We start from the raw sequence: 12,836 nt of genomic DNA on the forward strand, positions 1-12,836 counted from the left end.
ATTAACATGAAGAAGAAATAGCAAGGATATTCTTAGCTCTTAAAGGCTCATAAAATTGTATCATATGAAGACAAATGTGGAACAGTGAAAGAAAACTGGGGAAAGCTGAACAAAGTCCCTTAAAGTTTCATTTATTAGAAAAAAATGAAATATATTTATGTATACGTATTTCTATGTTTTCCTAAAGAAGTAAATATCTTTCATTATATTGTACTTTTAAATGAAGGGCCTTAGAAATCTTATGTTTTGCTAATCATAAAACTCAACACAAGATTTTTCTACTATGTGAAAATATGACTGACACGCAGTATTCTTAGTTACTAACAATAAATGGAAACACCTGTGTAAATTACACAGGACAAATATTAAGTTGGATCCAACAATGACTAGTTCTTCAGAATAGAGTACAATGATGTTTCTCTCCTTAGAATCAAAGACTATTTGTTAAATGTCCTATAATTGTTAACAACAGGGACGCTCTAGTGCTTTTCCTGAATAACAGAAAACAAAAAACTTGTAGAGATTAAAAGCAACATGCAAGTGCCAGGTGAACTAAAGGTGTATACTAACAATTTTCACCTATAATAATAATAAATATAATAAATATATAACAAAGGTACATTCTAACACTCTCTTTCCTTTCTCAAGAGGTTCAGAGATGAAGTGTACACTGATTTTAGCTAACTGGAAGAAACGTTCATCATTTCTGAAGGCAAAAAGTAAAACAGGATCTCATCTCCATCTATAAGCAAGAACACATGTAGATACCAAAGTTATGACTGTTGAGGTAATGAGAACCACAGGACAGAAACAAGCCAATACCTTGCCTCCTTCTTCATCAAAGTTTTAAACTGAGGACCAGATCCTCCTGCAAGAGAGGATTTGTTTCAGAAAGGTCATACCTTGCTGAAAACAGACATACCCACAATTCCCATGTGCCATTACTAAAACTATGGTTTTAAGACAAAATCAGTTCTAAGAAGTAAATACCATTATCTCCAATTTCCAGAAAAAGAAAGCGAAGTTTGAAGTGCTACCTACATGTACAGTGACAATCAGTAATGTGTACCAGAATCCAAACTCTATTCTGATTCTAAAGTCCATGTCCTTAGCCAAAATGTCATACTGTCCCCATCTTGCCAGCACAACGACATTTTCCCACCTTAGTCTTGAAAGAAGTAATATAAACATACATTATTTGTTGCTTTGTCTGTCATATGACTAAATGCAGACGTTGGTAGGGTTATAAATACAGTAGAGAATTACTAAAGGAATATAAGCATCACTCAAAATAACATCGTCATCGTGTGTTGTCTTTTTTTCTGATTTATATGTTATTTTTCCCCCAGTTGGTAAAAAAAAAAAAAAAAAAAACCACCTTACTTAAAACTAAGGCATACCACTGTGAAACAGGTGAAAGAAGGAGTCTGGGGGAAAACTCTTCTGCACACATTTATAACTCCATGGTAATGGTTTTTAACTATGCGCATCTCTACACAAAAATATTGCATGGAATTTTAGAGTTTCCAGATCCTTTGAAGACCATATACTCACCACACATAGGTCCAGGCATAACCCTGCTTTGCTTATACTTGAAAGTACAAGCAAATTATTGCTGGTATTAACTTCTTCATACATTTGCAGCCTGGCTCAGAGGCCCAACTACTTTTGTCTCTTGTCTTCTTCCCTCCTTTGAAGTACTTCTTAACTGTCTCTCTTATCTGATAGACAGTTGCTCTCATATCAGTTTCAGTCTACCAAGAGGCCCACACTTAATATTTGGGATAAAGTGAAACAGTGGAGAAGCAAGGCTGTTAGCGATCTGCTGACTCTAAGAGGTTGCTGCTTGCTAAGGCATGTGCTTCCCATGCAGAGAAAAGGACTCATTGAAAAGCCTAATAAAGAGGGACACCTCTAAGAAACTGTGAAACCAAATCTGATGAAGCTAAAAGGGTCCAAGAGCAAATTCTAAGTTTTCACCAAAAACAACAACATTTCATAGAACCAAGTAAAAGACAAAACAACATACTGAGATTGCTCATTAAAAGTGTTTTTGCTATGTTTATTTAATGAAGTTATTCACGTTTAAATACAATTATCTTAAATGGTACAGCTTCCCTGATCAACAACCACAAAAGAGAATATCCCCGCTATTATATATTATACATTATTTTTTAGCACACATTCTGACAAATTATACATGTGAGAAGCAGATGGTGAATGTTAACTTGGCACCGTTCCACCATCTGCTCTTAGCTAGTTAAGTTCAGAACATTAATCAAAGACTAAAGAAGGACAATGATATTACTGAAACTAAGAGTCACTTTCTTTCTTGAACTCTTCCAACATTTGTAATACATATACCAAGCACCTTCGAGGGTTACAATCTATTTGTGATACATAAAATGCATTTTAATTTCATCGTATTAAATAAAAGCTAAATAAAAACATTCATCTCCATCACTTGGGCCAATTATTAAAGAATCCCAACATCCAACATCCTCATTTGTTCAATAAATATTTACTAAACATAGCTGATTTTCTCTGTATAGACTTTAAATTTTATGTTTACAGATTATCTGATTAAATCAACATTTTGATAGATTATGATAATGTCATGACTTAAATAAGAGCTTACTCCATACTCTACCCCACATTCACATTATTCTAGGCTTAATGAACGATGAGCTAAGTCTCAGAAATGTGTGAATATATGAAGAAAAGAGGGGAATAGGCAGCACCTCTCTTTTACGATGCTCGTTAGAAAAGTAGAAATCGATTCCAGTTTTCTCTGTGGGGATGTGGCAAAAAGTATAACCAATAAAATTATATAATACAGGAAGCCACCTGAACTCTGTTCACTGTCTTAGCCCCTCCCATCTTCAATTTATAATCATTAGACTTAAATTCTACAGTAATAAGGCATTTTACAGCTATTATTATACTCATGTCAAGTAAAATCAAAAGCAAAATTATCTTATCCTTCAAGATGTATATCCAAAGAGGCCAAGTCAGTATGACTTAATCCTCACAAAGTCCCAGTAGAGTTTGTTCTTCCAGTTACAATTTAGAAAACTGTACAAAATGTATTGGTTTACATACCTGCCTGAAGTACTAACACTGGGAGGATATAGCTGGGTCCACTAATGATCTCTGTATTCAGCAAGAGAAGCTAATACATATTAGGCACTTGATGAATAATGAAAGAATTTTCAGATATAATTCATAAGTTCATTTTAATGGAAATATTCTGCTAGTTATAGAATGTGTATAGTTTATTTGCTGGTCAGATGTGGATCCAGTTTTTGTACTGCATAAATGGTTTATATTGCATTTTAACTTTTTTTAAAAGCAAGGGTCATTGATTTGTGATTGCTCTATCACTGTTTTCAGACTCTAAAATGGTAATCATTATAATACCTAATGCTAATAGCTGTTGACAATATCTCTAAGAAGAAAAATTAAATAATTTGCAAATAAAACAAAAACTATACCCACATATCATTTCAATACTGTAACAGTGTTCACTGATATCATTCATATAGACATGCTCAAAGAGAGAATATTATCTAAATGGACTCTGATCAACTTCAGTCAGTAAATTTAATACCATAAAGCAGTATTAATTGACTCTTCCCTCATTACTCTAAATGTTAAATCTTGTGTCTTGTCCTTTGAAAAATTTTGCTCCTACAGTCACTATGATTATCTATAAATCGCTTAATTCAGCCACTCAACCAACATTTAAAGACCTTAGCTTGATTCTCCCCCTAAACTACTACATTCTTGAAAGTAAACGCTGTGTCCAATTAATCTTTTCATTTTCCACCATGCATAAGGCAGGACCTCATTTGTATACGTAATTAATAGGAAATGAGTAGTATGTGAATAAAGGATGCCTTATGGTGACAATACAATAAACATAAGAAGCACTAGTCCCAGGAAAAAGATGTAAAGTTACACAGGACAAAGTTTATTTTAGTTTTTTTCTTTGAGGAAACAAAAAACTTCAAATGTTACAGATTTAAAAATCACTGAAATGAGAAAGCCTATCCCTTGTGACTTCCAATTTTGTTTCTCCTCTCCGGGAATTAACCTGCCCTAATTCACTGCAAATCCGTATTCAGAAGCCTATCCACTAAAACATCTCTTACAAAAAACCTCCTAATTTCTTATTTCACCAGTAAGAAGACGTACTCTACTGTTGTCGTTAGCTTTGTAAAAAGGAAAAAACGTAATGTCTTCATGTTATTTACATGTGCTACTTGCAAGTGAAAATTAGTTTCCCGTTTTCAGTTTTTACATTTTTCAGGTTAACATAAATAGTTCACTAGCACTTATGAGATACAAAGATGTGCACTAGAAGGGCGACAACAGAGATAGAAATTAAAGTAAGATACAGACCCTCCTCTCTAATATTTTATTACATTTATCATATTCTTAATAATTTTATTTTACAATAAAACAATTCTAACATCTTATTGTCAACCAAAAGTAAGTAAATTCTGCAACTATAAAAGTAGCCTATTATTTTAATGTCAATCCTCTGAAGGTAAAAGTGAAATTTTTAAAAACTAAGTAATTGAAGATGTATTTATTGCCTCTTGTTTTTATATCTTACACTTCTCTATAGTGCCACATTTAAATACTTTGTTCAAAAGTGTACTAAAATATTATAAGCATGTTTAGCTTGTTACTTTGTTTTGTTACCATAATCACTGTTGTTCTGTGTTCTTACTTTTTCACAAGGAAGGCATTAAATAAGCATCAAATCTACTTTACTGTTCTCACCTTTCTCTTCCTCCTCCATTTTTTAAATACGATAAGGAATAATTTTAAATCATTTTCCTCTCTCTTTTGCCTATACTAAGGTCACTGGATAGTTAAAGTAATTGGCAGATTACCAGTATGCCTAACAATTTATATTCTTTTCTGCCCCTGAACAGGGGTGCTGATATTCTATTCACCACTCCTGTTACATCAAGATTTGTATTGAAAACGTATTATGAAATGTAACAAAGGTACACATATATGAATTCTTAACAGAGATTTGCTATTAGCACAATACAAATGCTATATTATTTTACTCTCTGAATAGAGTCAGAGTCTACAGAGTTAACTTTTTAAAAATCATCTAATGTCTGAAGAGACTCCTAACAACCAGGAAAAAGGATGTTTTCTTTTGGGTTACAATAGAAAAGTCAGCAATGCATAATCTCAGCTATTGTTCATTCTGGCAAATCACCACTGGCTGGATGATTTACAACAGGTTGCTAATTGCATGATGGCACATAAACATTGCTAGAAATTGTAAATGCCCACCTGCTAGAAATGTAACTACATGTACTTTAAAAGTAGAGCAATCAAAATCACTGGCCAACTCCAAAGGCAAATATTTGGCTAGCAAGGCTGCCCGCTCACTAGTATGAGTACTCACTGATACCAAATAAGCCATATCTACAATAGAAATTTCCATTTAAATGACTATTAAGAAGTCTGATGAAGTTAAACTGAGATATGATGGTTGCAGAGTTTTAACGATGGAAGGAGTCAACAGACCTAATATGAAACAGCTTCGTGTTTTGGGAATGTTTGCAGGTAGGATTTTCTGGTTCCCTGAGAAGCACTGTAATGTTAGGGCTGTATTCTTAGGGTAGCAAATTCAGTCACTAATAGACTAATAGAGATGGTGAGGACAAAAGAAAATAAGCATTTATTATTTCCCATCTATGAAGCAAAGCACTGAACTAGATAGTTTCAAGTATATTATTTTGTTTAACACTCTCATTAATGTTGTAAAGTAAGTTTTATCATTGCTATGTGTTTTACACTTGAAGAAACTGAGGCTGTGAAAGATTAACTTCGCCAGGGTTGCCCAAGTAGGGAAGGGGTAGGATTAGAATCTTAATATTTCTTATTATGGAACTCATTCTAGCTCTGCTACGTGACCTTGGATGGGTCACTTCATGTTTCTGAGACTGAGTTTCCAAATCATACATGAAGTTCCACGTCAATTTTCCATGTTAAATACTTCCATGTTATTGTTTACTCCTGATTCTTTTAGTTTTGATGTCTTCTTCTAGTGAAGGGGTGTTTAATAAGGATAAGGTATATTAATGTCCCAAAAGGAAAAATATTAAACAAATGGGTTGGTTAGTTACCTCCACCCTGGATTAGGGAGACAGAGGTCTCCATCTACATGTATAAGACATTTGTTTTGTTTTCAGAATTCCACATTCAGTGACAGATCCAATGGACATATTATAAGCCATTTTATTTGACATTTGCAACCTGCTTTCAGTTTGTTCTGAAGTTCACAAATATTTGTTTACAGGCTGTGTTAACCTCACCTATAAGCATTTAAATCAGAGATTACTGGTTTAATATATTAATATATTAAAAGTATCATATAGTGTTGTTCTTACTATTAAAATAATCAATGTGTAAAATATTTAGAAAAATGCCTGACATGCAGTATGCTCTATAAAGTGCCACTTAATTTTATTATGTTGGATGAGGTACCTCTTGATCCATGAAACATACAGAACATTACACAGAGATGACGAAAATCTTAACAGCTGTGTGAAAGGAGTCATGCTTACCATAAACATACTACTTGTTTATTTTTAGCCCAACAATATTAGTTACTGAATATGCATTATTTGTATTTAGGATATACCCAGGAACATTTTACATTTGTTTCTCTATCATCAATGTGGACAATTCTAAAAGTATTCTTATTTCCAAAACGTGACCAAAAATAATTTCTCTTAAAACCACGTTAGCAAATGAAACTGTGTTCAAAACAAATGTATTAACATTATGCCCTACTTGTCCAGAGGCAGGGCAACATAAAAAAATCCCTGAAATAAGTAGGTGTCCAAAAACTATTTGCTGTAAAAACAAATATATACATAAATGACTCTTTAAAAAATCACAATTCCAGTAGTAGTGAAGAATCCAAAACAATACAAAATCAGTTACCAAAAAAGTCTTGACTTTCTTGACTTTAATCAAGAACACTAAATCCGAAATATAAATACTAAATTATCATAAACATATTGATGGACAAAAAACTATAGAATACATCAGCTAAGGAAAACATCACAAAGAAAGTGTACATTATAGAGGATTCTTAAGGAACTATCCAAATGGATTACCACTGAGGTAAGAAACTACAGTCTGGATCCCTCAAGGTCAACTTGCCCAAATTTTCTGATGAGCCAATGAACCACTAGCAAGCAAAAGGAAAGAGAAGGGCCGGACAAGAGACAGCTGCACTGTCCACACTTGAGTCTTCCTCTTGGACAAGAGGATAACCTATATGTTCCCTCAAATCTCTCAATATTTGAGACACTAACTTCCCAAGTGGAAACAGGAAATACTATCTAAATTAGAGTTAGTTATTCAATGATCTCCGCTTTGATAAGAAATATGTGACTTTAACACAAAACCATAATCTTCCTGAGGAATTTTTCATTTCTTTGAATTTTTTTCTCTTTCTTGTGTACCTACTACTGAGCTAAACTACTCCTTTATCACCACCCATTTCCTGGTGTCCTCATTACTTGAAGAGCCACAGTGAGACTTCCTTTGCTAAAACTCAGAAAGAAAGGAGAATGGTAAGCCTGGCTCTTCTCTCGAGCTTGATAATGAAGTCCAGTTTCCTTTTCCAAAAGAAATTAAATATCTGGCAAATTAAATGTCTTTTAGAAGAAACCAGACAAGCGAACTATTGAAGTCCAACAAACCACACTCCAAATCAGGATTTTAACCCAGGTCTTCCTGCTACTAAAGGGAGCATCTAACATTTGCCCAGAGTCAGAAGACCTGGTTTCTGCTTCTGAGTCGTCAGCTGACTCCATCTGGAGAGCAGATGACACCTCTTAAGCTCTGCTCTGGGTTTCCCCATCTACCAAAAACGAGAACCAGAGGTGTTCTTCAGTTTATATTTAAGTATTTTTATTGCTGCAAGACTTCCTTCTCTTGACTCTGAGGAAAGTCACACTAGAAGTACTTTCCTCCTCTATCATCATCTCTCTCCAGCCACTCCCCACATACCAACAGTTTCTTCTCATGTGTCCTTGAGATAAATTCAATTTTGGTAACTAGTCAGAACATGGGTCATGAACCCAGCTGATAGGAATCTTACTGCTAAACATTTTTGTTTTCAATTTCATGGATTTTTTTTCTTCCTTTCCCAGTTGACAGGAAGGCAATCATTCTTTCATTCACTCAGCAAGCATCCACAATGAGCCTGGATGCCACATGGACCAGGATCACCAAGGAGATCAATAAATCTCAGTAACTTCAGTTGCCCTCCACTCCACAGACCAGTCCCCACAGTGGGCACCATTTCCTTACAGGTCAAAACTTTGTTCTTTTTTGAACCAGAAAATTTATTTTCTGGAACTAAAAGTAATATTTCTAAGTGCTAGCTTAAAAAATGTGTTTCTGGCATTATGTAAAAGTAACCTAGTCAGGATTATAAAGCACATCATTATAATGCCAGATTTATTTATAGTGTTACATTGAAATCATTATGTTCAGGAAAATTTATAAATTCTGAAAGTTGTTTTAGATTCCTTGGATTAAAACACACACACACACACACACACACACACACTCTCCATCCTAAAGGATATTGACTTTCCATCAGAACAGAAGATCTGGACTGGCAAATTAAAATAAGTTGTGAATCTTCTGCCACACGCTCTCTTCTCTTACACTGGTATATGGTGAATATGCTCCCACTTTATCAGCTTCATGTCCCTAAAATCTGTGCAATCCACACAACCTGTTTCCAAAGTATATGTTAATAAAGTGCTAAGAGTTGTCAATGCACGAACATAAGAAAGTTCCTGACCAATGTTAATAGTAATTACTCCTTCCTTTTAAGGCAGAAACTGCTGTCTTCAGCCTCAGCCAATTTTAGCTAGGTGACCAGTTTAGAAAGCATTATCGTAAAATGCAGTTTTACTGATTCCAGCTTCTCTTAATGACTCATCTTCAGCTGCACAGGCTTCTGAAGATGGGGCAAATCATATCAACAAGAAAGGTGCAAACTGCTATTCTAATAAGACCTCGGCATCACAGGATTTCATACCATCTGTAATTTAAATCTTACCTTAGATTTTCAGAGATGGCAAAGAAATTGTGTGTTTGTATGTGTGTGTCTGTGTATGGGCAGTATCAGAAATATAATAACTTTAAAACTTTCTTAACATGCTGGCTTCCTTTCTGGTCTTACAGAATACTTCATAATCAAAACAAAACAAAAATATTGGAAGTCTAGCACAAAATTTAAATGACCTGATAAAATCATTCCTTAAAATGGCATATCTGATTTCCCAGAAAATCTTTTACTTCCTAGCACTATTCTAGTCCATATGGAAATACTCAAGATCCCTATGGAATGACAATAGGTCATAGAAATAAGTCTTTATAATAAATGATCCTTTATTAAAAAAGGCAAGCTCTATTTCAGCCCTGATTGGCCAAATTATTAACTAAACGATGAATGCCAGCAACATATTGTAACTTTCCCTCTCTCTCTAAAATATAAGTCCAAACTATCTTCTTTCCCTCAAAAAGCAACCTTCGTTCATCAAAAGTAATTCATTCTATAAACTGCCCTCTGACAATCTCACAATGATTTCTCAATTATTATCAGGTAAATTATCCTCATAAAAGATGTTAATTTATCTTTCTAATTAACATTGTCACCTACTTTCTGGTTACTCCTATCTGGAGTAAGCTAGAAGGAAGTTCCACTAAAGTAAATCTCTTAATTACTTTCACTGTCCCTGGGAATAAATGAGATCTTAAAAGAAAGGATACAAAAGAAAAGGGATTAGAGGTATCATTTTCACAGAGAAAAGCACAAGCCAATGGTAAAGCAGCAAATGGTTTTTTGACAAGATCTTCCACAAGCAAGGTAACATTATCACTAACTTCTATTGAGCATTTACTATATAGCAGTCTCTAGCTAAACACTTTATATGTATTGCTTTACTTAATTTCCATAAAGCTCTATCAGGTAGGTACCATTAATACCTCCTAGAAATAAAGAGCTGAGGTCTGGCTAACTAAATCATTTGACCAAGATTGAAACAAATGGTGGAGATGAGACTCTTACAGCATATCAGAGATAAACTCCTTCACCAATTATAATAGAAGTATAGTCAGTTTTCAATCACAGTATTGGAAGTATGGTATTGTAGAAAATACCATAGAAGAAGGCAATATATCTAGCATTGAGCACTCAAATTCTTAAATCTGGAGCCAGAATATAAATTTCTTTACTCTTTGGTAATTATAACAAGATATTCTGTCTACCATAACGTAACATTATTGCTGCATAATATTTACAACTTCCAGATTTTTAAGACATTTTCCAAACATCTGCATTTCTTCCAAAGCATTTGCAAACAACACATAGTAACTCTTTTCAGCACATCAGTCTGAAAAAATAATAAGCATTGTCCTTTATAAATGACTGATGCAGTATAATTATTTTCACTTTAAAAAAACAGAACTTTACTTTCTTCAAAAGTATCAATGATCTCATTGCAAAGCATTACCAGAAATTTACATATAAGTTTGGAAATATCTAATTAAAATGTGAGCTCTGCAAATTCCCAAATTAACTATACATATAAAAATCATCATGAGTTTTCTCACACATTCTTCTGAAGAACTCATTTAAAAAAAAAAAAAAAAAAAAAAAAAAAACTTACATTCTATGTGTGTTTTAACTTCCCCACTCCAACCCCCCCCCCAAAAAAAAGCTATCAAAAGAAATAATCAAGCATTATTGATTATTCTTCTCAGAATTATTTAAGGTAATCTATTCTAACTACTCATATTTTTCTATAGGATTAAATGAAATATTCAGAGAGGTTATTAACCTTCCTATACAAAAACAAAAAAACACGTTCAAAGATTTTTCTAAGAATTATTCAATGAATTAAAAACTGACCAGGACTACTAAGGTAAATACAAAGACCGATTTTTACCTCAGCAGTTTTTGTATCACATTTCTTTTTTCTTTAGTAGAAAAAGAGGAATCCACCAAGTTCCCCCTCACTTTACTAATAATCACCCTGCAAATAGGCGATCAAAGGCAGTGTTATCTATACTTGATAGAAGCACTTTAAGTGAAATTGATAACAAGAGTGTATACAAACCCCCACAGTCTTCTCCCTCATCCAAAGTTGAAATATTTCTGGACTAGTAATGTCTTAATTCATTTCATTAAGGCACATTTCAATTAAAATAACCCAAATTTAAGTATATAAAATTATTTACATTATTGAAATATTTAATTTGTATTTAGTTTTTGGCTGGGTTACCTTTTTATGTTGGGAAAAGAGTATTTAGCAACAAGTGGATGCTTATGTTCTCTTAAACTAATAATAAAAATAAAATGGCACTTCATATTGTAAAGGCTAGAGGGAACCTTATGAAGTGGCTAGTTTGAGCTTCTCATATTGCAGAGAAGAAAATGAGACAGAAGCAGGTAAGTAAGGTGCTCAAACACATGAAGTTAGGTGGACTCTAAACCTCTGAGACTATGATACAGGTCTCCTGACTCTCATGGTTTTGTTCTCCTGGAATATGGCATACTCCATAACTTTCAACTCTATGTGTGCCTTCTAGGAATGATCAGAAAAATGCAAATCAAGCTTATGTGAGCTATAACTATCCACCTGACCACCTTACTCCCATAGTTAGTGGGCTGGCTACTTTGCTAAGAAGAAAATTTGCATTAAGCTTTACACACTTTTAAACCTGTGGCCCCTGTAGGCTCTCTGTCAGGGGAGGGGACAAAAACACAAAGGAATGAGGAAGGTGCAGGAGAGCACTCAACTGGAGAGAAACAACACTGAAAATATACCAATAGAATCCACAGCAGCTATAAAGAGAATGACCTTATGATGCACAATGCAGTGTGTACTGTGTGTACATGGTTGGGAAGATAAAATTAAGCTGAACACTTGAATCCCATATCCTTGAGAGATATTTTTCATTTTCTTTAGCTTTCAATCTTACCAAGAAAAAATTCAGGTCACCAGGCAGTAGCAGCTATTGCAGAGTATGTGAGAATATATCATCTTTGCTCTACCTCAGAAAATCTTGGACTCACTAGTCCAGTGACCCTTTAACTCTGGCTGGACAGTCCAATTGTCTGAAGAGCTTGTAAAAAAAATACTACTGCTTAGACCCCATTCCAGATAAATTAAATCAGAATTTCTAAGAGTGGGGTCTAGGCATCAGTGCCATTTTTGTCCCTGTTACTGTACAATATGTGATATACCTCATTCAATCTTATAACAAACAAATGTTTTTGTTAATACTTCCTTCATAGAGGGCAATAAGACTCACAAAAAAAGACAGACAAGGTATGTTTCCTACTTTCAAAGAAGGGAACTTACTAAAATTCTGAATTGTTTTCTGCTGTCAACTTTATATTTCCATTTTGGTATCATCTAGTTTTTGTTTTTTTTTTTTTTTGTTTTTTTTTTTTTTATGTTTACCATGATTAATGGGAAAATGCAACACCCTGCCCCACCCCCACCCATATGCACACACAAAGACGAAAGTGCCATGCTGACCACTAGAAGCATCTCTCCAGACTGACAGGGGTCTATTGATTAAACTGTCAGTTCTTTTGTTCACACAGGAAAAAAAAAATCCATTTAACCACGTTATCGTCTAACCCACATTAGCTTCATTTTATATGGTTTCTATTAAGGTATCATTCAAGGGTTTTATATAAATGAAATAGAAATTTACATATACTATGCAAATTATCTTCTCCGGATCACTCTTCT

At 34.0% G+C, this 12,836-nt stretch overlaps 1 protein-coding gene across 1 annotated transcript in view; it reads right to left on the minus strand.

The window, feature by feature from the left end:
- The window catches only part of PPP3CA (protein phosphatase 3 catalytic subunit alpha), a 331,326-nt gene that overhangs the window by 229,987 nt on the left and 88,503 nt on the right, over positions 1-12,836 (minus strand). The gene's annotated exons all lie outside the window — the stretch shown is intronic.

This window comes from Piliocolobus tephrosceles, chromosome 3 (genome assembly GCF_002776525.5).
Source record: "Piliocolobus tephrosceles isolate RC106 chromosome 3, ASM277652v3, whole genome shotgun sequence".
Classification (NCBI taxonomy): Eukaryota; Metazoa; Chordata; class Mammalia; order Primates; family Cercopithecidae; genus Piliocolobus; species Piliocolobus tephrosceles.